The sequence below is a fragment of the Schistocerca gregaria genome, chromosome 3, assembly GCF_023897955.1.
Source record: "Schistocerca gregaria isolate iqSchGreg1 chromosome 3, iqSchGreg1.2, whole genome shotgun sequence".
NCBI lineage: Eukaryota > Metazoa > Arthropoda > Insecta > Orthoptera > Acrididae > Schistocerca > Schistocerca gregaria.
The window spans coordinates 407,520,204-407,535,183 of NC_064922.1; the positions used below are offsets into that span (position 1 = coordinate 407,520,204).

The 14,980-nt window shown below is 39.7% G+C and overlaps 1 long non-coding RNA gene across 3 annotated transcripts in view; it reads right to left on the reverse strand.

Annotated features, from left to right (window-relative positions):
• Positions 1–7,242: 7,242 nt before the first annotated feature.
• LOC126354300 (uncharacterized) overlaps positions 7,243–14,980 on the reverse strand; it is a 132,110-nt gene continuing 124,372 nt past the window's right edge. For all 3 annotated transcript variants that reach the window (XR_007565292.1, XR_007565294.1, XR_007565293.1), the window contains one exon: positions 7,243–7,375. This is a non-coding gene — a long non-coding RNA (uncharacterized LOC126354300). The remainder of the gene's footprint in view (positions 7,376–14,980) is intronic.

Below are 14,980 nucleotides of genomic sequence, written 5' to 3' on the forward strand. Positions count from 1 at the left end.
AAATGGATGGGACTTTGATACATATCGAACAGATGAATTGGGACTTCAAGAATTGTGCAACAGTGTACCCATCAATAACGTAAACCCACACAACTGCTCTAATCATACACATAATGTATGAACATTTGACTGCAAATTGAGTGTGTAAGTTTGTGTAATATGATGAGACATGTTTGCTCATTCACAAGAAATCACTGTCAATAAATGTGTGTGCTAAATGCCGTATGAGACGGTGGATTACAGCATTAGTAATATATTTATGTAGCTTCCAGCGCACTTTGCGCTTAAATCCGGTGTTTAAGTTTAGATAGCACAATCCAAAATGGCGCCCACTTGATCTGTAAAAGTGTATGTGTTAGTATGGGTTGCCTACATTCAGGAGCACTCTTATCAGTGACATCACTATCCTTATCATAGAGGTAACAAACGAAGTTTGCTATGTTTTCAACCAACTAGTAGCTATACTACTGAAGCTCATTCGACTATGTACTATCAGTTGTTTCCCAAGATGACAGTCCATACGACACATTCAGACTGTTACAGGAAGGAGACTTTTGGATTTCTGAGACGTTAATTAATATGGAAACAAGTACTACTATACAGACGCTTTATTAGTACAGTTACATGCAGAAAACAAAAGCTCCTTTGCTTTTGTCTGGGTAGTTTTAATAACATCCAGCTAAATTTTCTACATGCAGTTTAAATCTAAGTAGAAAACACTTATTTTTTCCAGTCAGTAATATGAGAAATACAAAAATGGGATTTTCCGGAATTCTAATAAATATGCAGTTTTTTTCCTGTAAGACTTCTCATCTTTGAATACAGCAGTTAGCTCTGTTCAATCTCGAAATTCTCTAGTTGAAAATACTTTTCAGTTTTGATTTTTTTCTTTTATTTCCTCCGTTAAACTACTTTTAAGGCATTTCACATCTTACTGAGCATATGTATCAGCTACTCTGCTCCACCTTCTTGTTGAATTTTGGTACAGAATTTTAAGTTTATAAATTTTGTAAATCAGTATTCGTTATATGTCGTTATTCCATTGGTTTCAGATACCGCAAGTAGTTTTCCTGTCGCTAGGTGCACAATGTCCAGTCCATAATATTGAGATACAATGTAATCATCCTTTTGAAGCAGATCGAAATGGAAATAGATGTTTATAAAGAAATTTTCTGTACATTTTGTAATATTGTACGCGTTTGACGATCCATTTTTGCTGAGAGTACTCCAACTCACGGCCGCTTTACATTGATATTTACAGTAAATGAGGAGATCTAGTGTTCCCCAGTTGCATTCAGATTACTCCATTTACTGTGCTTAAATATGTGAGCCTTCTCAACTTTTTTGGCCGGGGGGGGGGGCGGGGGGGGGGAGGGAACACCCTGAGATATAGATGTCAATTGCAAGTTATAGATGTCAATTGCAAGTTAAAGTTAATCTAGATGTTATTAAAACTACACCAAAAAATGAAAGAGTTGTTTTCAGTGCGTAAATATAAACATAAATTTAACGAAGGTTTTGTACAAGAATATTTCTTTTCTTATTTGTTACCAGTGTCAACAATCTTTAGAAATTGCTTACTTTTGCGTCTCCTGTATGGTGACCTTGCAGAGTTGTCAAAAAGTGGTAGCTGAGTGATCTTCGAAAGTAATGTTCGAATTTAAGACCACTGTATGTAACAGCATGTTATGTAAGAACATGAGTATAAAAATGATTTTGTAAAAACATTGTTGAAAAAAGGTTTCTTACATAGATTTTTATGTTTAGAGTAGTTTTCGTTTTTTTTCTTCTCTTCCTAAATCCCGCTGTTGTTTCTTCTTCATTCAACTTCAAGTTTTTGAGATTTCATGCACTGTATCTCCCTCTTCGTAGACCCAGCTGGCTTACATGTAAGCAGGATATTGGAGACATAAGGAGGTAATTCCTGCAGAGGAACACATGCAGCAAGTGGTCCTCCTCTGATGCGAATGACACTCTGATGCCAATGACATACATGTATGTGTGTGTGTGTGTGTGTTTTACTAACTACAAACCTTGATTATTTCTCTTTGGGACATTTGTACAGTGTTGAGTCAACATTGGAGTTGGTGTCAGCAGCTGGGAGTGGAGTGTTTCATATTGTGTAAGTACACATGAGGGACGATGTTTAACTCTTTCTCTGTTTTCGACGTGTATCCAAGTTCTGTTACGCTGTTCCTCAGGTTTAGTGGACGTGTATACGTGCGCCGCTTGGATTTTCCATCTCGGTGAACAAAAAAAGAGTCGAGTGTTTGTCATACTAAATATGTGCCTCATTGTATGCTGTCATTTGTAGATAATCTCGGTATCTTGAATCGTTTGAGATACGACGATTGTTATGACCACATGATTCGCGATACGCAAGGAAGTGAATGGGCGCGAGGCATGCGACCATTCTTCGGATATTAAAGCGAATAATACGAGAAGAATATTAGATATCCTTCTTCTCTAAGTTTCAAACAAAAGTTCTTGATCTTGTCTACATTTCCTTAACTGTGATGTAGGAGGTCAAATGAACCACATGCAAAGTTTACGCAATGCTTTTTTATCTTTGCGAACTCTAAAAATTCGTGCAGTATATTACTTAATATGATGTAGCCGAGTAAGTGCAATGGATAACGAAAGGAAATTCGGTTCTTTATCGAGAGAAGATATCAGACTGTAAGATGGACGAAAATTCACTTTCTCCACTTAATAGTTTTCGAAAAATAGGATAAGCATTTCATCTTGGCCGGAATGCCGTCTGTGAGCAGAGGTGCTAGAATTGTACGAGCAATACAGCCATAACAAAAGCAGCCTCGGCATGGAATGCAAAGAGTTCGATTATGGCAGCGAAGAGGTTAATGACGAGGCAGAGCTGCAAATATATGAAATTTACTGCGGTTTGTAAATCATAGAAATATGGAAATATTTTGTGCACTCACACATCTGTCAGATCAAATTCAATGCCAAGGCACAGTTCACAATAAAGAAAAGTAAAAATATTTTGCGATAAAATTCAGATGTATTTACACAGGCGTAGGCAGCGTGGTCGTATCATTGTGCCATCCAACAGCATTCAGGGTGACGTTGCTCACTCAGTAAACTGACCACCATTCTCCACTGACTATGTTTATCCACTGATCATCACACCCCACTGACCATCACGATCTACTGATCATTATTCTGCACTGCCCATCATTTGCTACTGACCATCAATGTGGGACCAAAATGTAAAATTTCATGTAACATGATTATGTGTAGCGCTGTTTTGGTATAATTGTTTGATTTATATCCGTAACTGAAAAGAAAACGGATGCAGTTTGTTACAAATTTGCGAAAATTTTTTAAAGGTCTTCGGTAATTTGTTAGTTTTGGTGTATCATGGAGGGCAATTTTAACCAGTTTTGGAGCAAGACGATACAGGTGGAAGAATTATTACTCTTTTGTTTTAGCCTGCTAAATTTGTCACAGTTTGCTGTAATGTGGAGAAAAATTCTTTACAGTTAGGGCAACTTGTGAAAGTATTTGTTGTAACTTCAAAAGCAAGTTCACGTAGTTTTTTTGTAATGTGGCTCTATTTGTTACGTGTAGTGAAATTTCATGCATAACAATTTTTTAATGCAGCAGTGTCAACAACCAGTCGAGATCGAAAATGCTCTTCCTCTTTGTTGTATGGTAACTGAGTTCAGTCGTAAACAGACTATCTTCTGACTAGTGATTTCCGCATTCTTGAGAGAGGTGGATTCGATGTACATAGCTGTGCTAAGTGCAAGAAGCACATTTTGTCAACTGGAGTTGACCACAGCTGCTTCTTGAGTTGACTGCACTCACCACCAGTGGGGAAATTACTATTCTGATAATGAAATGTGTGTGACTGAAGTTGGTTACCATATTCTGAAGATAAACTGCATTTGCAATCTGGACTCACTGTATTTAGTTCCAATTTTACTGTAGCACAGAACACAGTTTGTTACTGTTCTGGGAATACCTTACAGTTTTGCTATAATACATATCATAACTTGTTATAGTTTCACTGTAACATGGACAATTTGTTGCGAGTTTGGTTTAATATAGAGAGCAATTTGCCGCAGTTTTGCTATAATGTAGAGAGTCGTCTGTTACAGAAAGGAAGTAATATGGTGGTCAGTTTGTTAAATGGAGGGGAATTTTCTACAATTTGGCTGTAACATGTAGAGTAACTTCTCACAGTTCTGCTTTGAAATGGAGAGTATACATTTAGTTTTCTGTTATGCAACTTTACACCGTTCAGATTGATCAGTATTGTGCAGATTAAAAGCAGAGGTAGACATGTGTAGGCTAAATGCATTTGGAATGTACAAATATTGCATATTTTTTTCCTTCCCCGTATTGAAATGGAGGTTAAGTAAAGTTTTTACTTCATATCTTCGAAACTTTGCGTCCTTTCTACTCATACGACTGTCTCACTGGAGATGAGTGGGAGGGGTAAAAAGCACAAATTGGCCATATCTGCCCTCTTGGGATTTTTAAATATATTTCATATATTGGTTTATTCGTTAATACTTTACCGTGATTGGCTGTCTCATTGTAATTTTAGTATTACACTTTGATTAGAGTATGGTGGGGAAGGGTACAGAAGAAGGGAAGGGACGGGTGCATGGCTTGATGACGTCTTTGATAAGGATGGTGACATCATTAGTAAGATCCACTGACGTTTCACTTTTTCAGGTCAAGTGGCTGCTATCTTAGATTGTAACGTCAGTGGTACCATATCCGAATACCTCATGTAAGTCCAATGTGTACTGGAGACTGCGTCGATATATTACTCAGCATATGCCTCTCCAGTCACTAATGGAAATATTACAATGTTACTGTGCTTTTGTTAAGCCATGATAATGGTTACAGAGTAGGCTCCAAAGAGCTCTGAGCACTATGGGACTTAAGTCCTAAGGACATCAGTCCCCTAGAACAGAACTACTTAAACCTAAGTAACCTAAGGACGTCACACACATCCATGCCCGAGGCTGGATTCGCACCTCCTACCACAGCGGTCGCGCAGCTCTAGACTGTAGCGTCTAGAACCGCTCGGCTACAGAGGAGGGTTCTTACCATTCAATCAGTAACATTTTGCAGTCGATTCAGTCAGTATTGCCAACAGGTTAGCTCATGTTACGATGTTGCTGGTTGCTCATATTATAATTTCATGTGCATATAATTCTCAGAAGCTAAGTGGCTTATGTCCGATGTTAACTTGATATTGGTAACAATTATATGATCAAATTACATATTCTGCTTATTGTTGTCACTTTCCCAACAAGGGAAACTCCTCATCGCACACCCCTCAGATTTTGGAGTAAGTTGGCCGGTAGAATAGCCCATCAAAAACTGACTGAACACAGATCAAACTCGAAAACAGTAAAAAGACTTTCTGAACTATGAAAAAAGAAGAAAAATAGAAACTGTGAACGTTACAAGTTTAATATGTGCAATATCGAGCGACCGAAATGAGATATGAGTCGTGGTCATACAGTCACGGAGTTTGATTGCGAAGGGGAAGATGTGTGTTCGAATCCCCTGGGGCCTTTTTTTCTCTATTCTTTTTACAAAATTACGAACTGTCCGTCCGGTCATTCCCGTATCTGCTGTTCGCTATATTCAAATTTGTGTGTGTGTCGTGGCGCTGTGTCCGTTTTCAACAGCGACGTGTAACGAAGGGGCCTGCAGGCGTACATACCTCCTACTTCTTCTACACAGGACCGTATGTTATGCCTCTTGCGTTCCGTTTTAGAAGTTCTGACTCTTGAATTCCACCGTTGTAACATAGTTCACTGACGCCTATTTGCTGTTCTCATTTCTGTGAGAAGACTATGCGGCATCTCGTCTGCTCTCACTATTCGCAACCGAATATGAGTTATATGGTAAGTATGTATTACTGTCACACTGACTGCAGCTTCAGTACAAATGGAGACATTACCATGGACACCACGGTAGTATTTGTACAGCGAAGGATATATGCATAAATAACCAAACCGAAACAGTCTTGTCACTGAAAGGGTACAAACAACTCCTGATATTTGAACCTAACAATATAGTGTCGATTATGTAGATGCACTGAGTACACATTCGTGTGCGAGCTAAGCTTTGTCTAGGATGGCTACATAGAGAAAATCACTCCCGATAGTCACCGCGCCAAGTCTCTGCTAAAACAACTACTTTTCACTCGTTGCTGACAACATGACCGCAATGACTACTTCATACAACAGTATGTCACACTCTGTTACGTCAATATGAAACCATGGCAGGTTAAAACTGTGTGCCGGACAGAGCGTCGAACTCGGGACTTTGCCATTAGCTGGCAAGTGTCCTACAGACTGAGCTACTCAAGCACAACTCACGATCCCTCGTCACACCTTTACTTCTGCCAGTACCTCGTGTACTAACTGACAGACTGTGAGGACGACCTGTGAGTCATGCTTGGATACCTAAATCGATGGAGTACTTGTCCATGAAAAGCGTAAGTCCTGAGTTTGGTTCTCACTCCGACACGAAATTTTAACCTGCCAGGAAGTTTCACGTCAGCGTGCACTCCGCTACAGAGCTAAAATTTCATTCCCTCCCCGCCCTTCATTGGATGGAATCACTTGGTCAGAGTTTCTTATATCATCCAAGAAAATGATATCTAATAACGACAGTGCTAAGTAGTTTTCAGTGTCGTGTGCGATCTATGGGATAACGGCATATCTGTGGCCATCACTGCAATTCTACAAAAGCAGCCGAAATGTAACACCGTTCATAATCGTTTTTAATAGGTAACTGAATCTGATTCGCAGTGTACGTATGTAACTTGATGTTGTTGACGACAATAACAGGCAATTCATGTGTATGCCGTATACCAACATTATGCAATACGTCATCGCTGAGGATATTTGGTTACAGATTCTTGTTCTCACATGCTTATATATATATCACACATAACAAATGAGTGACAAATGAATGCCACGTTTTTCCGTTACTTTAAATGAATATTTAACTTGAAATCACCCAATCTTAACAAAGCCTATTGCTCATGTATAAATAATTACATGTCTGGTGTAGCTATTATGACAGACCATCAAGTTGTTAATGGAGAAGCTTCATCGGCTCATTGCTTTCTCTATTACTCAGAATACTGACGCTGTTAAAAATTCTGAGGAACCAATATATTTAGCATTTCAGGAAAAGATATTATTATGTTATTAATAAATATCTTTAATTATTCTAAAATAAAGCTCATATAAAGATGTTCTTTATTTGCAAGACACGTGACAGCCACGTTCGATTGGTAACCGACGTGCTTCAGTTGGACAGTCCATCACACTGACTGGAACCGGGTTACTTTTCCTCATTTCTCGTCACGCTGAAAAACAAAAGAGGACTTGCGTTAATAGTAGTTTCACAATTTCAGTATCAGACAGAGACTACAATACTTAATAACATATCAATAAATCTGATATTTATATCTGTAGTAGAGTTTATTGCCTTCTGTTTTATTCCAATACAAACTGTTATATAAATATCAATACTTCATGCTGTGATTCCCTATAATGAGTCAAACATGAATAAATATATAGACAGAGTTTCACTTTCTTCATCACGTAAAAGTACAACATCAACAATCATTAGTCTGAAGGAGAACTACTTGTGCCTATAAGCTAACGAGGTGCTGTCAGTATTTCGTATCCGGTAACTAGAAGGATAAGGACATATTGGAGTAAAATACAGGGTAATTATAATTAAAGTTTAACTTTCCAAACCGTGTATAAATAACACCGCCGGTCAGAATGGCGTCAAATTGCGATGGAATATTGTCTGAGAAAGCGGAAAACTTATGCCACAAGAAAACAAATAATATGAAAATTGATCAATGGATGGCGCTGTATGTGTCAGAATATGGAAATGACAACACCTGCCACGCGCACGACCCACTGACGTTGGTGTAAACACGTCAGGTACACGGCTTTTCGTCCTTTCGCATCTGATTGTTGCAGAAAACGCTGGACAGCAATTGAAAACGTTTTGCGCCACACGAACATTAATAATCCTACTAGTGGTTGATGCTTTTTATGCGACTTTTGGCCTCAAGACAATTAAAACCCGGTATTTCCGATCCGCTGTGATATGACCTTGCAGCGGTGGATGGGCATACGTAACTAACAGTATCAGACCTGTACACCCTCGCACACTGAGTAGTACAGTCTGTTTAACGTCACACGCACAGCTTAGGCATTGTTGAATGATTAAATTGCCATTTGTAAGCGATCACTATTAAATTATGACGCTTATAGCGCCATCTATTGCTAAAATTTGTACCCATTTGTTTGTCTTCTGCTACTCGTTTTGCCCGATCTGCGATAATATTCTGTTGCAATTTGACGTTATTCTGACCAGTCGTGTTATTTCTACGTCGGTTTGCAAGTTTAACTTTAATTATAAACACCCTGCATATCGGTCAAATCGAAGACTACACGATAATTCAGTGTTTTGCTTCTCCTCAGCGGAAATTCTGCAAGTTTTACTTATTGTACCTTGTCGGTCTTTTGACTGGTGACTTGCTGTTCTGTGTGTCTTCCTGTCCCGAGTTAATGTTTCCATCTCACTGCAAATCTTTACGTCTTACATCCTCTTTAATCTGACTTCCTCTTCTTAACTACTGTTTCCAGTCTCTCTTTCCTTTCGCTACTAAGGGAAATCTTACTGTTGCCGATGTTTCTATAACCTGATGTATGGTAATGACCTTTGACAGGCTTCGTTCCCTGCATGCTGCCAGAGGTCTCGCAGTGGTGGACAGAAACCTGGACAACACATTACGTGAGGTCAACGTGACGATGACGTCAAATGTGGCTGGCTCAGCAACGCCAAGCAGTTGAAGGGACGGGGAAAGATAGTGTGTGTCAATCGACGAGTATTTACAGTCCATTGTTGTAGTTTTCTTCATTGTATCACGTTCCGGAGACCACCTTTGGATTCCTTAACATCGAAATGAATCATTAGGAATCTGGATGAAGGATAAAATTTAACGAGTGTAGCACAGGAGTGTGGTGTTCTCGAGATGGTGTTTCAGGTGCATCGGGGTTGTTCCGAAGCAGAGGCAGTACTGCCTGAGGGAGAGAGGTTTGTCGACCACATTGAACTACAGCAGCAATAACAGCTACACGTGCAGCAGGCAAGATGGAGCCTAAGTCAAACAGTGGATGTAATTGCAAACACATTTGACTCTGAGGTACGCAGTTTCATGCTACGCAGTGGCACCGTGATTGCGTATGCTACGCAGAGGCACCGTCATTGCGTAGGGATGGTGGCCTCGTCTCATCAGCATCACCTTGTGTTCCGTATAGACTCACTCAGGTAGGCACCTGCTTTGAAGATCCTACTTCATCCTCTCCCCATGAAAAATTTACCTTGCCATTGTTGGGGAGGCTTGCTTGCCTGAGCGATACAGATAGCCATACCGTAGGCGCAACCACAACGGAGGGGTATCTGTTGAGAGGCCAGACAAACGTATTGTTCCTGAAGAGGGGCAGCAGCATTTTTGATTGACTGATATGGCCTTGTAACATTAATCAAAACGGCCTTGGTGTGCTGGTACTGCGAAGGGGTGAAAACCAGAGGAAACTGCAGCCGTAATTCTTCCCGAGGGCAGGCAGCTTTACTGTGTGGTTAAATGATGATGGCGATCTCTGTAGTAAACTATTCCGGAGGTAAAATAGTACCCCATTCGGATCTCCGGGCGGGGGCTACTCAGGAAGACGTCGTTATCAAGAGAAAGAAAGCTGGCGTATCGGAGCGTGAAATGTCAAATCCCTTAATCGGGGAGGTAGGTTAGGAACTTTTAAAAAGGGAAATGGATAGATTAAAATTAGATACCGTGGAAATTAGTGAAGTTCGGTGGCAGGAGGAACAAGACTTCTGGTCAGGTAAACACAGGGTTATAAATACAAAGTCAAATAGGGGTAATGCAAGAGTAAGTTTAATAATGAAAACAAAATAGGAGAGCGGGTAAGCTACTACGCATTATTGTAACCAAGATAGACACGAAGCCCATGCCTTCCACAGTAGTACAAGTTTATATTCCAACTAGCTCCGCAGATGACGAACAGATTGAAGAAATGTATGATGAGATAAAACAAATTATTCAGGTACTGAAGGGAGACGAAAATTTAATAGTCATGGGAGCTGGAATTCAATAATAGGAAAGAAAGAGAGGGAAAAGTAGTAGGTGAATATGGAATGGGGTAACGAATGAAAGAGGAAGCCGTATGGCAGAATTTTTCACACAGCATAACTTAATGATACCTAACACTTTGTTTACGAAACAAGAAAGAAGGCTGTATGCATGGAAGAGGCCTGGAGACACTGGAAGGTTTCATATAGACTCTGTAATGGTAAGACAGAGATTTAGGAACCACGCATTAAATTGTAAGATATTTACAGGGGCAGATGTCGACCCTGGCCACAAACTGTTGGTTATGAACTGTAGATTAAAACTGAAGAAACTGCAAAAAGGTTCGAATTTAAGAAAATGGGTCAGGGATAATCTGAAAGAACCAGAGTTTGTAGAGTGTTTCAGACAGAACATTAAAGAACGATTGACATGAACGGGGGAAAGAAATGCAGCAGAAGAAGAATGTGTAGCAACGGGATATGAAATGGTGAAGACAGCAGAGGATCAAGTAGGTAAAAAGACTCGAGCTAGTAGAAATGCTTGGGGGATGGGAGAGATAATCAGGTTGATTGATGAAAAGAAAAAAATATAAAAACGCAGTAAATGAACCAGGCAAAAAGGAATAGTAGTGTCTCAAAAATAAGATCTACAGTAAGTGTAAAATGGCTAAGCAAGGATGGCTAGAGGACAAATGTAAGGATGTATAGGCATATATCACTAGAGGTAAGAAAGGTACTGCTTACAGGAAAATTAGAGAAACCTTTGGATAAAAGAGAATTACTTGTATGGATATCAAGAACTCAGATGGAAAACCAGTTCTAAGGAAAGAAGGGAAAGCAGGAAAGTGGAAGGATAACACAGCGGATCTATACATGGGCGATGTAAATGAGGGCAATATTATGAAAATAAAAGAGAACGAAGATGGAGATGAAATGGGAGATATGATACTGCGTGAAGAATTTGACAGAGCACTGAAAGAGCTAAGTGGAAACAAGGCTCCGGGAGTAGACAACATTCCACTAGAACTACTGATTGCCTTGGGAGTGCAAGCCCCGACAAAACTCTACCATCTGGCGAGTAACATGTATGAGACGGGCGAAATAGCCTCATACTTCAAGAAGAACATAATAATTCCAGTCCCAAACAATGCAGGCACCGAAAGGTGTGAAAATTACCGAACTATCAGTTTAAGAAGTGACGCCTGTAAAATACTAACACGAATTCTTTACAGACGAATGGAAAAACTGGTAGAAGCCGACCACTGGGAAGATCAATTTGGATTCCATATAAATGTTGGAACACGTTACCCAATACTAAACCTACGACTTAGAAGACAGATTAAGGTAACGCAAGCCTAAGTTTCTAGCATTTGCAGACTTAGAAAAAGGTTTTGACAATGTTGACTGGAAAACTCTTTTTCAGATTCTGAAGGTGGCTGGGATGAAATACAGGGACCGAAATGCTATTTACAATTTGTACAGAAACCAGATGACAGTTATAAGAGTCGAGGGACATGAAAGGGAAGCAGTGGTTGGGACAGGACTGAGACATTGTTGTAGCCTATCCCCGATGTTATTCAGCCTGTATATTGATAAGCAGTAAGGGAAACAAAAGCAAAATTTGGAGTAGGGATTAAAATCCATGGAGAAGAAATAAAAAATTTCAGGTTTGCCGATGACATTGAAATTCTGTAAAAAACTGCAAAAGGCATGGAAGAGGAGTTGAACGAATGGGCAGAGTCATGAAAGGAGGATATAAGATGAACGTCAACAAAAGCAAAACAAGGATAATGGAATGTAGTCGAGTTAAATCGGGTGATGCGCAGAGAATTAGATTAGGAATTTTGCTATTTCTGGAGCAAAATAACTGATGATGGTTGAAGTAGACAATACATAAAATGTAGACTGGCGATGGCAGGGGAAACGTTTCTGAAGAAGAAAGATTTGTCGACAATGAGTGTAGATTCAAGTGTCAGGAAGTCTTTTTTGGAATTATCTCTATGGACTGTAGCCATGTATGGAAGCGAAACATGGACGATAAATAGTTTAGGCAAGAAGAGAATAAAAGCTTTCGAAATGTGGTGCTACAGACGAATGCTGAAGTTTGGATGGGTAGATCACGTAACTAATGAGGAGGTACTGAATCGAATTTGGGGAAGAGTAATTTGTGGCACAACTTGACTAGAAGAAGGGATCGGTTGGTAGGATACGTTCTGAGGCATCAAGACATCACCAATTTGGTATTGGAGGGCAGCGTGGAGAGTAAAACTTGTAGAGGGAGACCAAGAATGAATACACTAAACAGATTTATAAGGATGTAGGCTGCAGTAGTTACTTGGAGATAAAAAAGGTTGCTCAGGATAGAGTAGAAGGGGGAGGTGCGTCAAACCAGTCTATGGACTGAAGACTGCAACAACTTGCTTATCAGTTATACCAGTAAGGAGTGGGTTCGCGTGGTTTTCTCGGATGAGAGTAGATTCACACTGAATAGCGGTTCTGAACGTACCTTCGAATTCCAAGAGGTGGGAACATGCAACGAAACTTGAAACTTGGTCGAACATGATTGTTTTTGTAATCCATTTGTTAGAGTGTATGGAGGCATAATGTGGGATTTGCATACTGACCAAATCTTTGAACACGATATACTCACCAGTCAACGTTGTTATAATCCTGCAGTATAGACTGCTTCCCCGTCTTTTCTAGGGTGCACTCGGCGCTGACTTCATTTTTGCGGATTACGGTGCGTGATACCATCCCGAAACCACGGTGGAGGAGCTCTTGGAACAAGAGGATAATTGGTGGAGTAAAGGTACGCCCTATCACCCGAAAATCTCATCACGTACACAGTGGCGAAAGTAGAAGCACTGCTGCAGCGTGTGCGCTGCCATCTGTGGGGCTCACGCAACCTATTAACCCTCTGACAGTAAGGTTGGGGTTGGATCCGAGCCCAGCGAGTCTGTTTTGTTTATAACTCGCCACTCCCTTTTCTGAGAGCGCTGTGGTTCCAGCTACCCTACCATCCAGTCGTCCCGAGAACGCCGGGGAGGCCACGCCAGTCTGGTGAGTGGCCTGCAGCTACCCTCTGTATCCGAAACCTACATGACCAGCGCTCGGGTTGGATCCACCCCCACATTACTGTTTACGTCACCCGTATTAGATTCTTTTGTGGAGAGAATTCAACCCCATATTGATGTTTATAGTACATCTAAGTTTTGTTTTCTCTTCTAGTTTCTTACTAAAATAGCGCGTCAACTCCTTAGAACTCCTGAGGAGTTTCTCCGACAGAAGGCTGAGTCAGAGGATGGCGACAATATCGATGCAGAAAACTGTTCAGAAACCACCTATTACATTATGTGCACAAAGACATTTATTATTGAGAACTTTATATTTCGAAACTGCGGACACTATAATTATTTTCTACAAGTAGTAAGAGATGTTTCTCATTTAGTTCCTATCTTTAGAATTTCTAAAGCACCCAAGTTTCTAGTTGATTACTGAATCTATTGATTTTTACTATGTTTTCAATAATTTTACAGAGAATATTTCTATTAAGGTATTTTTTTTAATCAAATTCCTATTTTTTCCTAAGTACTATTATTACTTATTGACTATAAAAAAACTTGTTATAACAAATATTATGTGTGTTTAATTGATGATAAAACTTTTTCCCATTATTCATTTTGTATTTCACCCCGAAAAATCGATATTTGGAGGGTGGTGTCTGATCTAACCCCACCTTACCGTTTATGTCAGGAAACTTCACCTTGTTGTTAAAGGGTTAAGAACCATCTCCAGCCTTTTTGAATGTCGAGGGAACCTTCTGGAATCGCGGTGACTTCAGTGTAATTACTGTCTTTGAATAGCAGTAATTGCTGCTTGTTTCTGTGCCTATTCCACTCAGTTACCTTCTCTACTACAGCAGTTTTCTGTGGGTCAGTTTCGGGTTTACCAGAGCTGACCGGCGAGGTTATCAGTACCCTCCAGTTCTTGCTATGTTTGGTCTAAGTATTTTCGACCTATGATACTTGGCAACGACATATCATGCGAAGCTACTCTCGACCTTAAGTTCTGCCCACCAGTACACAAGATTATTCGATGGTGCCACAATTCAGATGGTTCTACTTTCTTTGTATCCAGATTTCAAGTAGTCTATTTTTTGTTTACACACGGTTCGGCGCTCCAGACATGAGCCTTTATGAAGTAGAGCACAGTTATTAAAGAAAGGCTGGAGAATACGCTACAATTCCGAATTACAAGAGTTAATACAAGGCAGGGACATAGTAAAATTTGTGAAATCACAGCGAATACGATGTCTAGGACACTTGGAGAGAATGGCAGAGAATGGAATTCCAAATAAAATGATGAAAGATATGATCCATTCAGTTAGGCGAAAAGAGTGCGTTGCAATCATGATTGTATATAGCACTAAGGACTTGTGTCGTATATTTGTAGTAATATATTTCTGGTGCCAGTCGATTTTTACAATGACAATGTTATTTTATGTGAACTGAGATATAAATCAGAGACTGTGTTCCGTAAATTCTTATTTAAATGCTATTTTATAAAGATTGTAGCATATAGATTAACTAAAGATAAAACTGTATAGCGACCTATTCAGCTAAGCTGTTCATCCCGAATATTTCCGGAATTGTTCAAGTTAGAGTAAAGAGGTAATTTATATAATTTCAGATATTTCAACATTTTTCATGAAAATAGCGGAGGCTTTCGCTTGTATTAGTACATATACATTTAAAAAATCTATAGAATTTTTAAGAAATATAAATATCACACTTTAGCTACC